This window comes from Temnothorax longispinosus, chromosome 3, assembly GCF_030848805.1.
Source record: "Temnothorax longispinosus isolate EJ_2023e chromosome 3, Tlon_JGU_v1, whole genome shotgun sequence".
NCBI classification, from domain to species: domain Eukaryota; kingdom Metazoa; phylum Arthropoda; class Insecta; order Hymenoptera; family Formicidae; genus Temnothorax; species Temnothorax longispinosus.
The window spans coordinates 19,989,768-20,011,322 of NC_092360.1; the positions used below are offsets into that span (position 1 = coordinate 19,989,768).

Here is a 21,555-nt window from a genome sequence, read left to right on the forward strand (position 1 = left end):
GGGACGCTACATTAGTAGCAATGAAGCTGTTTGGCGTATTTTCTCATTTCCAATTCATGAACGTCATCCAACAGTTATTCATTTGGCAGTACATCTTGAAAATGGACAGCGCGTGTATTTCACAACGGAAAATGTACATGCAAGAGCATTATCGCCACCGCATACAACGTTAACTGCGTTCTTCTCATTGTGCATAGACGATTTATTCGCAAGAACATTACTTTATTCAGAAGTGTTAAAATACTACACATGAAATGCATCAGCGAAAAAGTTTCAACGTCGTAAACAAGGCAAACCAGTTGAAGGATATTCGAATTTATATTTACCCAACGCGTTAGGCCGTCTGTACACAGTTCATCCTAACAATCAAGAATGTTTTTACTTGCGATTACTGTTAGTTAACGTACGTGGACCGAAATCGTTCCAAGAACTGAGAACAGTAAATGGTGAATTATGTACGACCTATCGAGAAGCTTGCCAAAAATTGAATCTTCTTGAAAACGATGCACATTGGGACACAACACTCGATGATGCATCGAATACTGCTCAACCACAGCAAATACGTATGTTATTTGCGATAATATTGACAATGTGTTTCCCATCAAATCCGAAAGATCTTTGGGAAAAATACAAAGATTATATGAGTGAAGACATCTTACGTCGTTTACAATCAACGAATCATAATAAAGATATGCAATTCACACCAAACGTGTATAATGAAGCGTTGGTTTTGATTGAGGATATATGTTTAGTAATCGCTAACAAAGGACTGGTAAATTTGGGTATGTGTGCTCCGAATCGATTTGCAAATGACGTTTATGATCGTGATTTACAACGTGAAACACACTTCGATATTGATGATTTGGGTACATTTGTTGAAACGAATCTTCCGAAATTGGTTCCAGAACAACGAATTGTATACGACACAATAATGCAAGCAATTACAAATCAAAGCGGCGAATTGTACTTCATAGATGCGCCTGGAGGTACAGGCAAAACTTTTCTTATTTCACTCATTTTGGCAACTATTCGATCACGGAATAAAATTGCACTGGCAATTGCATCATCTGGAATTGCGGCAACGCTTTTGGATGGTGGTCGAACAGCGCATTCAGCACTGAAATTGCCGTTGAATTTGCAAATCACTGATACGCCAACATGCAATATCACTAAAAATTCCGGAATGGGCAAAGTTCTTAAAAAATGTAAACTTATCATATGGGACGAATGCACAATGGCTCATAAAAAAGCATTGGAAGCGCTTGATCGTACATTAAAAGATTTGAGGGGAAATGGACAGCCCTTCGGTGGAGCACTAATTTTATTGTCTGGTGATTTTCGACAAACTCTGCCAGTTATATCACGTTCAACCCCCGCTGATGAAATTAATGCATGTCTCAAATCATCAGTTTTATGGCGACATGTAAAGAAATTGACTTTAAAAATCAATATGCGTGTTCAATTACAAAATGATGCATCCGCCGAAGGTTTAATTCGCAAAACAATTGTTGGATATTGGAAATGGGAAGATGGAAATTGATAGATCTACACAATGTATCACGTTGTCAACAAACTTTTGTAAGATGACATCAACCAAAGAAGAATTGATTCTAAAAGTTTTTCCAAATATCGCGTCTAATTACAAAAATCATCATTGGCTTAGTGCACGTGTAATATTAGCAGCTAGGAACAATGATGTAAATGCCATCAACTTTACCATTCAAAACGGAATACCAGGCGAAGCGACAACGTATAAGTCCATTGATACTGTAATGAATCAAAACGAGGTTGTCAATTACCCAACGGAATTTTTGAATTCATTAGATTTGCCTGGTATGCCACCGCATAGTTTAACATTGAAAATTGGCGTGCCTATCATTCTTCTCCGAAACATCAATCCACCAAGATTTTGCAATGGTACAAGACTTTCGGTGAAAAAAATGATGAACAATGTCATTGAAACTACAATTTTGAATGGGAAATTCAAGGGGGAAGATGTACTGTTGCCACGTATTCCAATGATCCCAACAGATATGCCATTTGAATTTAAACGTTTGCAGTTTCCGGTGCGACTCGCTTTTGCAATGACGATCAACAAAGCACAAGGACAATCGCTGCAAGTGTGTGGGCTATATTTGGAGAATCCGTGCTTCTCACATGGACAATTGTATGTGGGCTGCTCACGCGTCGGAAAACCTAATGATTTATTCGTTTACGCACCAAACAGAAAAACAAAAAATATCGTGTATCCTCAAGTACTCGATTAAATAAATAAAATTAGAAGGACAGTTTAAAATGTTTTCGGGATGAACATGAACACGTTCAATAAAAAAGAAAAAATGTATATTAATTTTTCTAATTTCATTGAATTTCCGTATTTCTGAACTGATCTCGACGCAGAGCTTCTCGCGGTGAGAGTCGGACAACGGTAGAAATAATTTGTCGGGTAAAAAACGTAAACAGTTTCATAATTTTTAATAAATTTTGGAAATGATATTGATTGGCTACACTCTAATCTCGGGCGAAGCCGAGACGGGGCATGCAAAAAGGATGTGTAAATGGAAAAATGGAAAAACGCATGCGCGCGCGCATAAATAGATACATGTACACAAACTAAACAAAAGCGTACGCGCATGCGTATATACATACATACACGCATGCATGCGTATACGCATACGTACACACATATGGCACGAAAACGTATACGTATACGCACCCACGAAAACGCATACGCACGTACGTACACGCACACATACGCATCCACATACAAGTATGTACACAATCGCGTGCGCATATATACATATATAGATATACGCACGCACACATACGCATCCACACACACACACACATAAACAAACACACACACAAAAACACACACAAACACATACACAAACACACAAACACACACACAAACACACACACAGCAAACACACACATACAAAAACACACAAATACACACACAGACAAACACGCACACGCACGCACACGCACACACGCGCACACACACACACACACATACAAATACTAACACAAACACACATACACAAGAGGTGTAAATCCGACCAGGCAACCTCCACGTGGTACATCTTGGGTAATGCTAATGCTGGCGATATTGACACAAAATTGAGGTATGGCATATTATATGCAAAAATGTTTTATTTTCGAAATATAAGTTTGTAATATTGAAAATTAAAAAATTGGCAAAAGCTACGCGTATGAGAGCAATGCATATGGAGAGAGGGAGAGAGAGAAAGAGAGAGAGAGAGAGACTATTTGCGTGTCTTAATACACATGTTCTCCGGGGCGAAGCCCGGCGGGGCATGCTAGTATATTATATTTATTATATTATTTAATAACATTATAATTTTTTTTGTGCGCGCCAGAAAACAATTGCTAATACCTGTATTCGGCAAAATAGACGTGTTTGTTGAACCCGTGGTGAATAATCTAAGTTTCGAGCCTCGATCGTGCTGACCCTCACACGCTTGAACAGGCATCCTTACATTTCTAAATATATCATTGACAAAAAGGAATTTTAAAATACCTTGCCCATTTATAAATTAAAGTATAATCTGGAAAATCTAGAACACAGGACAACTCAAGAAAGAGAGTACTTGTGGATGAAATTACAAAAAAGATAATAAGAAAGATATATTTGAACGACGATGCTTTTCAACGATATACCTAATACTAATTTTACTAACATATCTTTATCTGTAGGCAGGTATATCTATATTGTTATACAAAAAGAGTGGTATAAACTTAAATTATACCTATCGGTAATGAACGTCAAATATACAAATATACATATGTATAATTTTATATTCTGTTAGAAATTATTCGTAACTTTTATAGCAAGATTCATACATACATAGATTCTCGCAGCTTCGAATATGGTTAAATTATCATTATGGTTACGATCCATCTATAGATGGTCTTCGTGAAAAGATGATTTTATAGGTCTAGTGCAGAACATCGAGTTGACAACTCAAACTCGAAAACCAACGAGAGTTACAGAAGAACTTTTTAAATCTAGATGATGCTAAGAATTAATTTACAATTAGTTCTATCCGCCATCATTACTGCTACTTTATTATTACTAATGCTACTACATGCTATTTACATTTATTTTTCATTACATTTCTATTCAAAAGCGCAGATTACTTCTCTTATCTCTAAAGGAAGTGCGTGTTCGTAATCGGCGAGATCGATTCGGATCTACCTTAACAGCCCTGTTGTTTCGTTCATTGAATTTGAACGTCAGAATTTTATTGTATTTTACAAGTTTCCGTTTTACAGATTTTACATTTAATTTTGCAAGACGGTGCCTGCGTCTCCGTTCATCCATAGATATCGTTTCCCATGCTTCAAACACTGTTGAAACTGACCGGAGAGATCGGTTGTCCAACATGCCAAAAATCATGTTGGATATTTCAAGAGGCAGCTGTTTAATGATATCCAATTTCTTTTGTATAAATACATCAAAATATGAAACAATTCTCCTAAAGACTTCCATTGCTCTTGATCTGTGTCCTGTATTCTTCGAGAACCTAAAAGATAATGATAGCTCCGCAGTCTCGATGCTGATATTTATATAGCGCTCTCCCTACCTCTGATAAAATGAAGACATTATTACAGCCAATCAAAACGCGCCATTTTTAGGGTGACCACATGACGTCATTTGATTGGTCGCCTCTTGCCGATTTTGCCGGGTTCTCTCTACCAATAAGCTACCCCTAAAATGGCACGTTCTGATTGGCTGCCAGGGGAGGGCCTCTACACTGATAAAAATAGGGGAGAATTGCCGAATGCATACCTGCATACCTGCATACCCTAGTCGCCTAAATCATACCTCATTAATATTTCATATTATTACTTAATATAAGCAATATTTAGTAATAAAAATATGAAATAAATGAGAAATGAGTAATATCAGAGAGAAGCCTGAGAGAGGCCATTCCGGCCTTTTTCGTGGGACCGTCGAAAGCCCCTGTACACTATCGCCAGTACATCCATTTTCGAAATTGGTACTATGTAGCCACGTTTATTTTCCGATAAAACATCATTTTAGTGCGCGTCCGTGCTACATCTGCAAATGTACAATAGTAGTGTTATATGTATAACAATTTAATTTTATTTAATCTGGTACTAGTATCGAAGAAAAGGTATAAGCAATATTTTTAAAGGCCGTCCTGCTTATACCGAATGTCATTGCGATTAAATGAATTTTCTTTGGACTTTGCATTTTCTTAGTTATAAATTAAATATTAGTTCTTATCTTAGGTTTTAACTAACATCCACTAGAAACAGGTCAACGTATAGAGGCCCTCCACCGCCCCGCCGATTCTGATCGGCGGTCCTCTTTTATTTACAATACGGTTTATTCACATTTCTATTATTTATTTTATTTCTCTTACAATTTACTTTACAATAATGTACAACATTATAAAATAGTTACATTACAAAGTTGATTTGATATACAATAAAATTATACAATATACAATATTTCTTTTTGACATGAAATTACATTAACAACATTCGGTATACGTACAATAACACGAAAGTCTCACAATGTTAAAACATGTGGCTATTATGTTACATTACTTACTAATTATTAAATAACTATAGTCGGAAGTTTATTTTACTTCATTTTTAATTTATGCGAGCAATCACGACTAAAAAGATCGTTAATAAATTTATTGCTTACGTTACTTAATCAAGAAGAATGTCAATTATTGTTATACTATACTATGTTTTACGAAACACAAAGAAACAATACGTGAAAAAAAATAAAGCTTTGATGTGAGGCAATGATCAAGCTGAAAAATGAAACGAGGCCAAATCACTTCCGATATATGTAATTTTTATAATATCTGTTGCAATGCGCGCGCGAATTTCCTATAATTATTATTCCCTATAATTATTTCTTTAAGCGATAATAAATGTTATTTGACAAACGTTTAAACATTTCGCAATATCATGCCTACGATTTTAATTATCTTTGTAATCAAGTAAACTAAACGAAATAATTGATTCGCGTATTTAATGACCAGTCTACAATGAGTCATTAGTTGTTAGTCAGATGTCGGAAGAATTAATCATAAGCGTATCGTAAGGCAATCGGAAGTCTGTAATCAGTGATCGTAAAAGATGGCATTTGGCCAATCGCTTACGATCGCCGATTACAGACTTACGATACGTTTATGACTTTTTCTGACTCTCTTCCGACATCTGACTAACGACTAACGACTCATTGGCCGGTATTCATAGTCGGTTCTTATATTTAAGACCGTCTTAAGTACAATCTTAAGACGTCATGAACCAATCACAGAGCCGTATTAGCATCTTAAGACATTACTTAAGACGGTCTTGAAATAAGAACCGACTATGAATACCGGCCATTGTAGACTGGCCATATAAATTTTAATTCCTGTTTTATTTTCAACGGCGAGATAAACAAGATTTAAAAAATCACGAGCAAAAACCATGTCTGTGAAGTTGGCATATCATTTTCCAGCAGATCAAAAATAAAAGGGAGTTCTTGTCGCATGCAGTCGAGTTCTATGGTTCCTGATACTTTTTAGTAAGAGTTCTGGTGATTTTACCCCAAAAACAGTTGATCAAAAAAATGATCTGCTAACTTCCCGTAGCAGATCATTTTCTAGCAGATCAAAAATAAAAGAGAGTTTCATCGATACATTTATCATGTATGTATGTACATACATACGCAAATTAATATATTAATTTATTATAATATTTTATCAAATTCAATTAATTACAACAAATATACATTGATATATATGTAATTTACATACATATAAGTATATATATATTTATAATATATAGACGTATATATTTATATATATTATTATATACTTTTTCTGAATAACGCTTTAAATCTGTTTCGCGTAATAATAACAAATTTTATTTCGAAAACGGAAGTAAAAATTTCGACATTGTTTTTTCAAATAAGTAGGTAATATTAAAAATCAAACAACAATAGTTTCATTGTAATACCAATATAACCAATATAACAAGAAAATGATTCTGTTCTGATAAAGTTGATCAAAGAATTAAATATATTGCACCTCAAGATGGACATACGGGTGTTCCGTAAGTCAAGGTAAATCGCTCGGGAGATGAATGGGAACCAAAAACAAGAAAGAAAGTTGATACAAACATAAGTCCGAAAATGCGTTGTTTTCGAGTTATCGCCATTTTTATGTTAAAATTTGAAATTTCTTTGGTTTCGAATTTGTTAAAATTGAAACATGAGATGGTTTTTATGAGTTTTAAAACATGCACCTCAAGATGGACATACGGGTGTTCCGTAAGTCAAGGTAAATCGCTCGGGAGATGAATGGGAACCAAAAACAAGAAAGAAAGTTGATACAAACATAAGTCCGAAAATGCGTTGTTTTCGAGTTATCGCCATTTTTATGTTAAAATTTGAAATTTCTTTGGTTTCGAATTTTGTTAAAATTGAAACATGAGATGGTTTTTATGAGTTTTAAAACATAACCAAAGTCAAATAAAAGTTGCGGGCTGCTTTAGCACTACCTAGGAGGCGGTAGGTGGAGATACAGCCCGCTTAGCATCCCTTGGCAGAGATCAGGACCCTATAGTTCGTGGTATTTAGTGACTCCAAACCCTCTCTGCTGTTTGTGTGTGTGTGTGTGTGTTGGATTTGAAAACATTAGAATAAACCCGGAAGTGCTACAAAAAGTTCGGGACTTCTTAGAAAGAAGGCTTAGAGCTTGCATTCATACAGAAGGAGGTTATTTCGAACATATCTCATATAATTTTTACATACTTTTTCACTCATACACACACACACACACATCCACACACACACGACAGAGAGGGTTTGGAGCCACTAAATATCACAGGAGTGACGAACTGTGGAGTCCAGTAGCCCTATTCTGTAACTTTAACGACAATATAGGTATTGTTATATTGTCGTTGCGCAGCTTTTTTTCCATATAGTATACCTGCGCAACGACAACATAACGATAACGACACTGTCGTTAAGAATTACATAATAGGGGTACTGATCTCTGCCAAGGGATGCTAAGCGGGCTGTACCTTCACCTACCGCCTCCTGAGTAGTGCTAAAGCAGCTCGCAACTTTTATTTAACTTTAGTTATGTTTTGAAACTCATAAAATTATTTAATGTTTCAATTTTGACAACAAAATTCGAAAGCAAAGCAATTTCAAATTTTAACATAAAAATGGCATTAACTCGAAAACAACGCATTTTCGGACTTATGTTTGTATCAACTTTCTTTCTTGTTTTTGGTTCCCCATTCATCTCCCGAGCGATTTACCTCGACTTACGGAACACCCTGTATAAAGAAATCACTGTTTATCTTTATACCAATCAATTTTTGTTTTGGTTATATTATTTGGTTATATACAAATTTGGTTACGTATATAGGTATGTTTCTTAAACAATTTTAAATTCTTGCTTCAAAATCTGTGAGTGATGTGACATATAATAAAATCTCTTTCATGAAATCCGTATCTTTGTGTTATTCGATTTCCAAGTATCAGAATTTTTGTTTTTTACTTACTTTCGATATCTCAAGCAATTAAAGTCGACAATTGGTTATTATTTGCAAACAGTAGGCATTTGTGATTCTTTTTCATTTGGAAAAGACTCATATGCATGATGTCTGACTTAAGTCGATTATCCATCGACTATCAGATATTGATTATATCATTCAATATGACATTAAGATAATTTTCAATGTTGCTAATTATTTTAAAATTAATTAACCTTTTAGTTCATAATTCTATCAGCATTTCTCTAATTCAAACAAATGTACAATTGATAGTAGTAGAGTGTACATGTACTTTCCTAGCATATATGTAATACATATTAAAGAATTAAAAATGATACGTTTACGGAAATTATTTTTATTAGTTTGCCTTTCTTAGCGTTCGCCATCCGGAAAACGAGCGCGTTTCTCTGTGGTATGATGTATTCCAAGATCATGTAAAATAAAAAAATGTGTACCTTTCCTTTTTAAATTGTGTGATTTTCATGCTTGTGTCATTTAACTTTGAATATTTATTTCAGGGAATAAAGCATAGATGTTACAAAGTTAAACTGATTATAAAGCGCGAGATTTAAACACTATAATATACATACTCGTACATAAATAGATAGACAGATAGACAGAGAAGGAAAGAGAAAAAGAAGGAAGGGGAAGGGGAAGGAGAGGAGAGAGAGAGAGAGAGAGGGGGGAGGCAAACAATTTGTAGTGTCGGATATGGTTTCTTATAGCGTTTTCCATTGGAAAAAACTCACTGGCACTGGCAGGACTGAGTGCTTAAAGCGTATTTCATTGGTAGAATTAGTGAGCATGTTTCTGAAAAACTCGGAAACTGAGACACTGAGTGCCAGTGAGTTTTTTCCAATGGAAGACGCCTTTAAATAATCTTTGTTTCATTTTTTCTTTTTGCCGAGGCATTCAAAAACTTCAACATTTGATTTTAATACTGAATTAAGTCTATTCTTAAATGAAATTATGTAATTCATTATTTTAGCTTATAACGCTGACATTTATCGAAATATCATAACCGGGCAATAATGCTTGTCCTGGGTCCTGGGTAGCAACGAGCACACAATAAAGCTTTACATTTCGCCTAGGTGAGAGGCTTAGTTTAACTCTTGATAAGTGCTCTTTTTTACTGAAACTTGAATTAAGTTAAAAAGTCAAAGTTGGGAAGTTTATTTTATAAAAGTAATGCATTATCATTTCCGTTTTCGTCTCTGAAGGGTAAATTGAAACCATTATTTAATAATTAACGTAATCGTTACTATTTGCGTTACTTTTTTCTGATAATTTTTTTCTGATATAAAATACTCTCTAATATTATATGCCTACATAGGAATTTTTTTCTCATTTTCTCAAGCTTTCCTCAAGCACAAACAGAGATTATACAAGAGACAGAATACATATATAGATATATTTTATACATAATTATAATAGGTATATATTTATATGTTTTTATATAAAAATGTTTTATCGGGTATATTTAACCCTTAAATGCCCCGTGGGGTCCAGCGGACCCCAGACCCTTTAGAATGAAATGTTTTCAAATGTTCTTGCAAAAAATGGAGCTCATGCTCCCATTGATGATAGTTGAGTGATTGACCTACCCGTTTGTACATACACTTAACAGTACTCAGTTAAAAATCAATGAGTAAGGAGACATTTTTCATGCTGGGGTCTTTTAGACCCCTCATGTCATTTACGAGATTCTTGAGAGGTGTGGGGCATTTAAGGGTTAAACAAAATTAAAACATTTCTGTTTATTCCTTTGACCTTATCTCTCTCTTGATTCAAAACAAACCTGTTTTCCATTTAGCACTAATAAATGGTTTAATAAATTTTTATTATTAAAAATTTATTGAAATTTATTTATTAAATTTTAATTCATTCTCTCGCCTGATTATATGCTTCTGACATTAATTGTCCATTTTCGAGAGTCTAAATTTCCTGCAGTTTAAATTCTTAAACTCGAAATTTTAGGAAATCTAGAAATTATGCGCTTTCCGAGATTTTTTTATGCTTCTTACCTTCTTACCTTCTTACCTCTTCTTACCTGATTCTTTCTCGTGATACTTTATCCATTTTTCAGAACTGAAATTTTAGAGAAATAAGAATGTAATAAGAAAGTAAAAAACGTTTTCAAAATACATAAATAATGCTTTAGCATAACTCAATGTTTTTAAAAATTTGTAAACATTTCTGCTAATTATACTTTTATATAATTTGTTTTTAAACAAAAATATATTACGTAACTTCTAGAGCTGTTATTCCTTAATACGAAACAAAGATAAGAATCAGTAATCAGGATACAGTAATTTGGTTCAATTTTAGTCGCCAATTTTCCAATGAAACTGTATTTGACAGTCTAAACATATTTGATTTATCTGACTCGATAAATTGTGCCCGTGAAGTACGAGCTTAATGCGGACGCAGTTGATGCCATGTACTGCAATGCAGGATGAATATTGAATCTATTTCTAAATTGACATGGTATAATATTAATACAATTTTGTTTATAGAGAAAATATGAACGTTTTGTTTAAAAAAAGTAGAATATTAACTCAAGAATACCACACCGGGTGTAGTACACTCACGTTTGTTATTAAAATGCCCGCCGTTTCTAAATAGTGAAAATTAGGGAATTAAAGTGATAAGGTAATTAAACTTTTGTTCCTTCTCTACGACTCTTTATGCTGCGCAGCCTCATCTGCCGTTTAGTAGAGATGTATGGCACGCCATTAAAAATAATATTGCGTGTGCTACACCCATGTGTAGTGTGGGTTCTTTTGTGTCACGGTCCACAGACAACTTTTATCACGTCTAAACAATATATTTAAAAAAAAAACCACTATTTTATTTCTTTCTGAAAAGTTACATTCTTTACTTTTAACAAATAATTAGTCTTTTTATACAATACGATGTTGAAAAAAATGGTAATTTTTGGAAGCAAATAGCGTTTTTTTGTGAGTCAAGAAATTTCTGCCCGGGCTTTTTCCGAAATTAACTTTTGTTTTTAAATGTTAATTGTAATTACGATGACACAGATGCGGTCCTGATATTCTGGCGTTTAAATAAAAAGAAAAACATGTTTAAAGATATTGACTTTTCGAAAAGTTATTGATAATAATTGAAAGCACACTGAGTATCGTACATCCATGAGTGTGGTGAAAACGGAACTTTTAGGAAAAGTGTGATGTTCTAGGATTAATAAACTATAATAAAACAAATAATTAACAATTTATTACAGCAGTACTTTATTTTATTCACTTGCAGTTTTATTGTCACATATATTTTACAATCCTAACAATAAAATATATTTAACATTATAACATTGTGTCTTATAACGTTACATAGAGAGAATTTTTTGTTAGAATTTACTATGAAAATCATGATAGTTGTGGGACAACTATCATGTATTACGAAGAATTTTATGCGAGCTATTCTGATTAATATATATCTACCATAATAAAAAATATTAATATCTTTTACAATAAGATATAAAACATGTTTAATTAATTTTATTAAAATATACAGTAAAATTTCAGCATTTTTTCAAAAGTACCAATCTACTTGGTAAATTTAACGGTAAAATATAACGAAAAATTTTCTCCGTGTATGTACATTAAGTATATATAAATATTTGTATAAAAATATGGGTTTGCGAAAGTTCGCATTAAATTACTTTATCATCTAAACATTGGGTAATTTCCTCGTTATATCTACTATCGAATTCGTTTTTAAATCGCTTTACATTCATGATTGTTGTTTTAATCGCATTACGCTACACTAAAAAGCTACGGTAAATAGTATATTGTGCACCAAGAAGAGAAAGTAGCGCTTTTCAGAGTGTTAAATTTTCCGCCCTCGCCTTCGGCTCGGGCGGCAAATCACACGAGTCTGAAAAAGCTTTCAACTCAAGGTGCACACGATATTTTTCACAACACCTTTACGGAAATGTTCGACTTCCATGCCTAGAGAGGGGCGAGAGAGCTTTCCTATGCCGGGTGGAAAGTATCAATTTTCTTCCCTAGGGAGGAAAGTAAGCCCTGGCGTGAAATTGGCCACTTTCGTCCCTCTCTACAGGCATGGAAAGTCGAACTTTCCGTGAAGGTGTTGTGAAAAAAAATTTTCGATTGACATCTTTTCATGGAAATTTGCATACTCGTGAGATTTTGAAATGACATTGGTAAATACTTTGGCTTTTTTCTCGTTATAGTAACGCAAGAATTTTAAAAGTACATTATTTATTAAAAAAAAAAAAACGTCACTTGAAACGGCACTTGTAGATACACAATCAATAGATGCTCGTAACAATTTTCATTCCTTCTACTAACAATTAACGTGCGGCGTTACCTTAACTTATTTCCAAAGTTTTCGTATAAAATCACAAGATAAATAAGCTAATGATATTTTTAATACATTATATATTATTTGATACATTACATTATTTACTTTATTTAGTTTTTGGACAATTTAATTCGATTGTTTCAGATTTATTCTCGCGAGCGTTTTGCGCAATTACGTATTTCAGGTAGCACCGATACTCGAGACCGTGCAAAAAGAGAATTACAATTGTCAAATTTATTGATCTCGGTTTGTGCAGCTTATGAAAAAAAGAGACTTATCGATTACGAAGAAAATGCAATTTACTATACAAGTGCGAAACCATTCAATTTGATAATTTCAATTTTGGGCAAGGCAATGGTTTTTTAATACAACAAATAATACGAATCGAAGTTTAAACCAATAACTTGGTTATAAGAAGTATATTCTATATACTTCTAACCTTTTTTCCCTCCCTCTCTTTCTTCCTTTTTCTCTTTTTCTTCACCCATACAAAATTGTCTTTCACATGAAACATACGATATAAGATTAAAGCAATTGATGTACAGCTTTTGTGTGATGTACAACAAACTAATACAAAAGTATGAAAACCTACAACGCGAGTTGTGACAATTATCATGAAAAATGTTATATTATTACGGGAAAAAAAAAAGAAAAATACAATTCTGATTGTGAAATTGACTTAAATGTCTTAATGTAGATACAGATTTGATCAAGAGATACCATCGTATGGGGTAATTATTGTGGGCTCTTTATACAAGAGAGAAATTAATGATAGGACAAATATTGTGGCAGAAAAGAAATTTATTAATAAAAAATTTGATATAATATCGAGTATATTTTTAGCATTACAACTAATGACTTTTATGTTGTTTTCAGTCGTTTTCGATAGTATTAAATAGAACGATTAGTTCCACGTGCTCTCTTTAGAATCTAGTATCATACCAAAAGAAACACCGAAAAGAATCGCATCGGATAAAAGCCTTTTTAAGTTAGTAAAAAAAAAAGGTAAAATGGACTAAGAAGATTAATATACCGTCAATAAGGATATATGAAGATAATAAAAAAATTGTATTTTTAAATTATTTTCGTTCATTTTATGAGCAATTAAATCAAAAGAAGCTAGTATTAATTTTAGAATATCACTTTATAAAATCAGAAAACAATGAAATTACGTAAATATTCTTTATTCAGATATTATTAATTATTCACATCTGCACTTAATGTAAAGCGCACGTTTCTTTCGCAGGTTTCTTTGGTTACTCGTAGTAAAAAAAACTGATAAATAGACTGATAAATTCCATAAAAAAATTGATTATTAATATCATAAACGACAAGGAATTAATATTTCTTGCTCTAGAAAAAGCAACAGAATTAGTCAAAATCGAGAGAAATGACAAAAGGATTAAACTCAAGACCAGGGACCCGGACCGGACCAAAACCGAAAATCGTACTGTATATCGTCCGGAAATATTAGCCTTAAACGGACGCACGGTAAAGGAAGAACGCCTTAGAGGCGTTTACCCACGGTTTACCTTTACCTGGACCTTCCATCTAAACTCAATAAGACTGATATCATCACCTCTAATCCAATCATTAGGAAATTGTTTCTTTATTCGGTTTTTACCATCACATTGGCTTTAACTCAATCTCATTATAATAGGAACTAATAAAATTCAAACAAAATATAAACATGGCATATATAGCATCACACGCGAGTGGAATAACCGTCATCAAGTGACTAATTCGTAATTTATTGCATATGCATATTGTATCATGCACGAGATGTTGCATGATACACTTCTATTATACAAATGGTGGATCATACGTCAGATGTATGTCGTGCATCGATTGACGATAATGATGATCCACAACTGTACGCCGTGCGAAAACATAAAACCGGCCCAACGAGTTAAGCGGTCGTTTCTGTAGAAATTGCAGAGAGCCACTTTACACGATATTTCCATGCAATATGTCTTATTTGCACGAAATAGAACATTGCAATATGAAGCCTCGTGAAGTTTCATCGAATCAACGCAAAACGTAAGTATTACTTTGCATAAATTTTTTAAAACTTATTTTTTTCATAAATTATTTATCTACTTTATTTTTCTACAGTTTCAGAAGCAAGATGTAAATGTCATTATATCTTATGTTACGTACTGAAATTTTATATATTAAAATTTCGACGATGCACTTTTGAACGCTTAAACGAGGCACGTTAGCTCGGAATTCCGAGGGGACGGTCGAGTCAACGTAAATGTTTAGATTATCTTATCGGAGTCCGTTGAAGGGCTGGGGGCCAGATGGGCCCGAAACTACGCTTCTAGAATGTTCTAGAAGCTTCTAGAATAGAGTGCGTAATGTGTCAAATAATGACAATGTTGTGCGAACAGATTCCGGTGCTTCGGTTACGCGTAGCCAGCCGATTTCATCGGTGGCAACAGCGCACGCTGTTAAGTTGTTGACTGCCTAAATTCCCGAGTTTGCAGGAACAGACGAGGAAAAGATCGAAATATGGATACAAACTGGAGAAAGAATCGCTCAAATCCATACAAATCCATACGCCCCCTCAAGACGCGTAGAAAAAGGCGGGAATCTCGCGCGGGAAATTCCGGTCTTTTTCGAGTATAAATAGGGCGGAAAAACGCCGCGAAGATCAGATAGTTCCGAGCTTCGGCTCCTTGCAGATAAGTTTTAACTTCGGTCTTGACTAGACATAGTTCTCAGACTCTCTCCTAACTCTTATTCAATTTCTTACGTTCCATTATAGCTAAGAACGACACATTTGCACACAAATGAATCGCTTATACACAGACGTATTAAAACAACGCTGCAATTTGGAACGGCAGGTGATGAAAAACGCGCTTAGGTTTGCGATGCATGCTCCCGACGACTTCGCGTACCAAATCATGAAGGGCCCAGGATACATGGCCGTGATTTCTGGAGAGGTAGTGCATATAACGAACGCACATACTCTTTAAAACAGGAATGCAAATCTCGTGCAGCAGGATACTTCCTACAATGTACCAGCTAAACGACGGATGGTACCGCATTACACCGAACGTGGAATACAGCAAACCACCCATGATAATGAATTCATTTTATTTTGCATAGAAGGTAAAGATGAAAGGCGATTCAAAATCTGGTTCAAAATTAATGAGCAAGAACCTATAATGATTCCAGGATTGAAAATAAATGTGTACGCGCGAGTGAAAAGTAATAATGTTCAAATAAATTTAATTTAAACCGTATATTCAATATTTTAGCAAAAATATTTTAAAACAAAAAAATTTTGTTATAGGTAATGATAAAGATGCCCACAATTTTTTTATAAAGTGCGTGGAATCTGGAAAAATCATGAATGATGAGCCTATAGAAGTATTGTTTAAATCGATAGATTATGTGGACTAGTAAATATAATTACGTCTGTTAATTTGTGAGTTATGTACACAGGGTGTTTCTTAAAGAGCGCCGATTAGCTATTTAGCGCTATTTTTTTTTATTAAAAATTTTTTTTCTATAATACTAGATATATAAGACCAAGCCTACCTGGCATTACAGCGATCCAGGATCCCTGGCTGCGAGCGGCATTTACACCAATCAGGACCTCGAAAAACTGAGGGATCACATAATGTTTCCCGCCGAAAAGGTCGGAATACTGAACACCGTAGCACGAGGCGTAATGGGGGAACCGACTATAACGCAAGGGATGTTACTCTCTTACCTCTTGGATGAGGACTCCTTGCAGAAAATCACAGAGAACGCCTGGAGGAAAATCTGAGGAGCGTTCTTAATTTTTGGCAATGCAACCGCAGGATTAATCGGAATGTACTTCTTCGCAAGGACGGCAAAGCTGATAATCGACACAATCATACACGGTTACGCACTGCACACTATATACGGATGGTCAAAGACCCGGCTGCAGGTGCCGTTCTGGCAAGAAGCCAGAACTGTGCATTAACTGCACTTGCCAAGACCTCAAAAGGCCGTGCAATTCACACTGCAAGTGTGACAAAAGTAAATGTATAAATTATGAACATAAGCACGAAGAAGAAGAAGAGATGTCGAGAGATCGAAAAAATGAAAATAGTAACAATAAAGATTTAATTACATCCTCTTACCAATTTACTACTGCATCTAGCGCGAGGGACATCGAAGGATGACAAAAAACAAGGAAGAGAGGCAGGAGCACCCCCGCTCCCGGTCGAACAAGAAAAAACTGCAGCGGACACCGAGCACGCACATGTACACGAACACGAACACACACACGCACATACGCACTGCACACTATATACGGATGGTCAAAGACCCGGCTGCAGGTGCCGTTCTGGCAAGAAGCCAGAACTGTGCATTAACTGCACTTGCCAAGACCTCAAAAGGCCGTGCAATTCACACTGCAAGTGTGACAAAAGTAAATGTATAAATTATGAACATAAGCACGAAGAAGAAGAAGAGATGTCGAGAGATCGAAAAAATGAAAATAGTAACAATAAAGATTTAATTACATCCTCTTACCAATTTACTACTGCATCTAGCGCGAGGGACATCGAAGGATGACAAAAAACAAGGAAGAGAGGCAGGAGCACCCCCGCTTCCGGTCGAACAAGAAAAAACTGCAGCGGACACCGAGCACGCACATGTACACGAACACGAACACACACACGCACATACTCAACTTTTACGACCTCCTTCATATCATATTGCTATGCGAGGCAATGTGGAAAATGCAACGAAATCTAGTGTCCGCAACGGAGCTCACAATACGTATCCACAGCTATAAAAAAAATTTTTTTTCTTCTCACGTTTCATTCCCTCTCGAGGGGGCGCCGGGACTTAGAGAACTGTCACTCGAGATGATAGGAAATCTCATTAAGGGGACGGTCCAGGCTCCGAAGGGCTCTTCTTCGACGACCGGGCCGTCTCAACCAAGCTGACCAAGTCGTGTTCCATGACGCAGAAGCAGCATCGCGGTATCGAGCACTATCGGGCCAAAATCAAGCCTTGTTTGAGGAGCTCGAAGGACCTCCTCAAGAATTTCCTCAGGGAGGTCAAGGGAAACCCTTCCCAGTCAACGTTCCTGATGTCCCCCCGGCTGCGAGAGGACGTGCCAGATTTTTGCACGAACTGGCGAATCGAGGGCGACCCCTCGCCAATCCCCCAGCTGTACCGGGGGGGCGAGCCAGAGCTATGGCTGAAGTCATCATGCGAATGAAGATGGCTGGTCGAGGACATGGTGCTCCCACTCAGCGCGATTAGATAAAAAAAAAAAGAAAAAAAAATGATAAAGTGGACTTAATTAGTAATAAATTTTTTTTTTACTTATTTTTCTTTTTGTGTGTTTAGGTTGTACTTTCATATACTTCATATACATAATTTTCTTTTTTCTTTTCCTATAAATTTTTTTTTAGTCCACACATATATGTAACCTTTTTATTATTATTATTATTATTTCTTCTGTACCATTGTTCGGTCAAATATATTGTACTTATACACGAATCCACCACGCTTCTTCTGAATTATAAGCGCACCGTGGCGATTACGGAGTTGGTTTCCAGAAAAAGACAATAATCTCGATAAATTCCCGAAAGTGAGTTTGACCTCTACGCTGACGATCTGAGCGCTGACGAAGAGTGTGGCGAGCAGAGTGTGTGGCGGATTGGTTTTAGAGCGCTGCCGAAGAGTGTGGCGAGCTTAAAATTTATTTTCGTGAACGCGGCTAAATGACGAAGAAAGGAGGTAGGCGCGTTCGAATTAAACGAATCAGATTCCAGATCAAACAAGCAGTCATTTCTAATCAAGATCCTCTCCCCTTCCTCCAACAATTGCAAAACCTAGAAAACGCACCTCCATTTAAACCTATCCCTGTCGATTTCGACGTTGATTACCCTAATTATAATCAAATAGATAAAACTGATCCTCGTTACCAGACGTATAAACTCAGATATCTTTTCGGTCCCGAATAATAAATATAATAATAATATCCTTCACACGACTTGTCCAAATCCCTGGTAAATTGCTTAAATGCATTGACCAAAAAACGGACGAACAACGACAGTCAAAACGTGACAGTACAAATGCAAATAGAATTTGAATTTACTTTATACGAGCAGATACCTCCGAGAATGAGATACCTCTTTAACGGGTCAACGTTTGAGGCGCCCGTATATATAAGGGTGAGTACATTTAAGTTATATGATTTTGTATGTAATATATTAAATAATTTATTAAATAATTTATTAATATAAACATATTGTGCAACTAAGTTTTGGCCACAAGAGTGCAATCTGCAAGAGTGCAAAGTAATTTCTTTTCAAGGTCCTGTACCATCCGCGACTTGCAGCTTTGATTGTATATTATCGCAAATATTGCGGCTAGTGGTAGCAGTATTATTGACCCAAAACTCCCAAGCTCCCCAAGCTTGACGACCAATTTCAAATTTAATGTCTCTTCCGAAAGATGGTTGCCCTCTAGGTCGGGCTCTATAACCCTATTAAACCAAGATCTTCATACCGTAATATGCTTCTAATTACCCTATTTAGAAATTTTCTCGAATTTCGACCTTGAAACATGCAACCAACCAAAAAACGTGATTTGGTTGATGCAGCATCCCCGAGTTGTGCGATGACATCGATGAAGCCAAACCAAGCTTCGATCGTTCGTAAGGGAACCAGAAGTTCAAATACTAAGTATTAAATACTTTACCCAAAGAGGATGAAGACAGTAATTTTATAGTGCATATTTTGAAAGCACATAAATTAAGGAACATTTTAAGACAAAAACCAATTTGCTAACTATATTTCAACTGATACTTTACTCTTGTACATATGGAGTAGTGTTTATACTCCGTTTGGCCAAAGAGGATAAAGACAATAATTTTATGGTATATATTTAAATAATACACAAATTGAGCAACATTTTAAGACAAAAACCAATTTGCTAACTATTTTTAACTGATACTTTACTTTACACATAGATTTAGACCATTCCGCATATTAGGCCGCGGTTTCTTCACAGCTAGCGTTATTGGACATCCACAATCACCGGTGCTATAAATTTGCTATTTTTAATGCAAGAAACAATATATATCCCACATAACATCGGACATTCTATGTATATGCATTTCTTTTCCATAATGTGAAAATAATATCCTGTATATACAGTGTACATACATTTCATATATATATGATTTAAATATACATTGTGGTACATAATATGTATATCCATTAATGTAATGTACGTATATACAGCGCACAATACAGTGCACGGTTTAGTTCCCGTGGTGACATTGAACCATCTGGACATCAAGACGGAGGTACCTCCGACCCAAAGTCCACCAAAAAAAAGAGGCAGATTTTTTTAACAGGTGTGGGAAAGATGCAACTCAAAATTACTTATCCGTGCAACGGTGTAAGTATTTTGTGCTGTGCAATAATTTGTGCATTAATAAATGCATTTGTGTAATAATTTAATTTAATTTAATTTAAAAGTAAATTTCCGTACATCTACCATACATAATATGCGCAACAATACCGGCACTTTCATTAAAAAGCTATAGAATCCCGCTACTAAAAACAGTCGTTCGTTGCAATTCATTCCTGCAATATCTGCTTACGTGCTATCCATGGCATCAGTTTGCTCGCGATAATCTTGCTTCGGATAATCGCTAATGCTTAACTACTTCAGAAGACAAGGTATTATCCACCTATCACCTGTCCCAATCGTAGGGGCAATGGCGTCAGTTATATTTCGCCAAATATCATTCGGCGATTTCATCCGAAGGATGTACAATTTCAATCGAGACGCAAAGTACATTGGATTATACGCTACAACGAGACTGATACAAGATATGTGGAAAACAATATCAAGGCGGGTTTGATTCTAATTACTTGTACTAATATTGCAGCTAGTAATAGCAGTATTATTAACCCAAAACTCCCAAGCTCCCCAAGCTTGACGACCAATTTCAAATTTAATGTCCCCTCCGAAATATAGCCCAGTTTCTCCGCACAAACCCCACTCGTGCGGAGGGTGCAGTTTGGAATATAAAAATTCCTCCGAAAAAAAGTATAGCGGTTATTTTGCATTTTTGTGCCGAATATTCAATACAGAGGAATATTTTTTACGATAAAGGAGATGACAATAATTTCGATATGGATGTAGACGAGAGTCGCGTGTTAACGGACGACAGTGATTATTTCAGTGATGAAGACGACAATCATAAAAAAGTTATCGATAAAATAGTGCCGCGTTTGGAAATCGTTGCACTAAATTTACGTACGAAACATTGCGTAATATACTTTAATTATTCAACGGGTGGTGTACTTGCACTATGTGCTTCGTGCATGGTTGCTCTATTGGACCTTGATATCGGGCACATATACGCTTACCGAAAAGACTTCGTTGAGTTACGCAATACGATGCATGACCGGTTTTGTTCAAAATGTCATGAAGCATTGTACATGATATTTCCGTGTAATATGTGCCCGATTTGCACACAATAAGAAAGAACACTATCGCGAGTGGGCGGCTCTTAAAAGTTCATACTCGGGGCTTGAAGTTTTTGTGTCAAGTGGGCGGTATAAAGAAAACATTTTTTCAAAACAGTAAACAAAAATAAAGATGGACAATAATTTCGAGGCAATAATG

General features: G+C 35.4%; 1 protein-coding gene across 1 annotated transcript in view; it reads left to right on the forward strand.

Annotated features, from left to right (window-relative positions):
- The window catches only part of LOC139810405 (uncharacterized), a 325,546-nt gene that overhangs the window by 274,802 nt on the left and 29,189 nt on the right, over positions 1 to 21,555 (forward strand). The window lies entirely within an intron of this gene.